Source organism: Aplysia californica, unplaced genomic scaffold, assembly GCF_000002075.1.
Source record: "Aplysia californica isolate F4 #8 unplaced genomic scaffold, AplCal3.0 scaffold00846, whole genome shotgun sequence".
Classification (NCBI taxonomy): Eukaryota; Metazoa; Mollusca; class Gastropoda; order Aplysiida; family Aplysiidae; genus Aplysia; species Aplysia californica.
Window position 1 is genome coordinate 218,884 of NW_004798116.1, and position 223 is coordinate 219,106.

A 223-nucleotide genomic window follows, 5' to 3' on the forward strand; every position below is an offset into this window, starting at 1 on the left:
CTCACGTCTGCCAGTAGTGTGCCTTCGTCATACTCACGGGTAGTATGGCCTGCGTGCAGAGAGGCGCAGTGCGCAGTGCGGTGGCTAGTGGCTAGTGGCTAGTGGCTAGTGGCTAGTGGCTAGTGGCTAGTGGCTAGCTAGACACCGAAGCTGTCCATCTAAAAAAGACTTTTGATGCTGGTTTTTTTTAAAATCGACATTCTAACCCCCTCCCTGTCTCTGT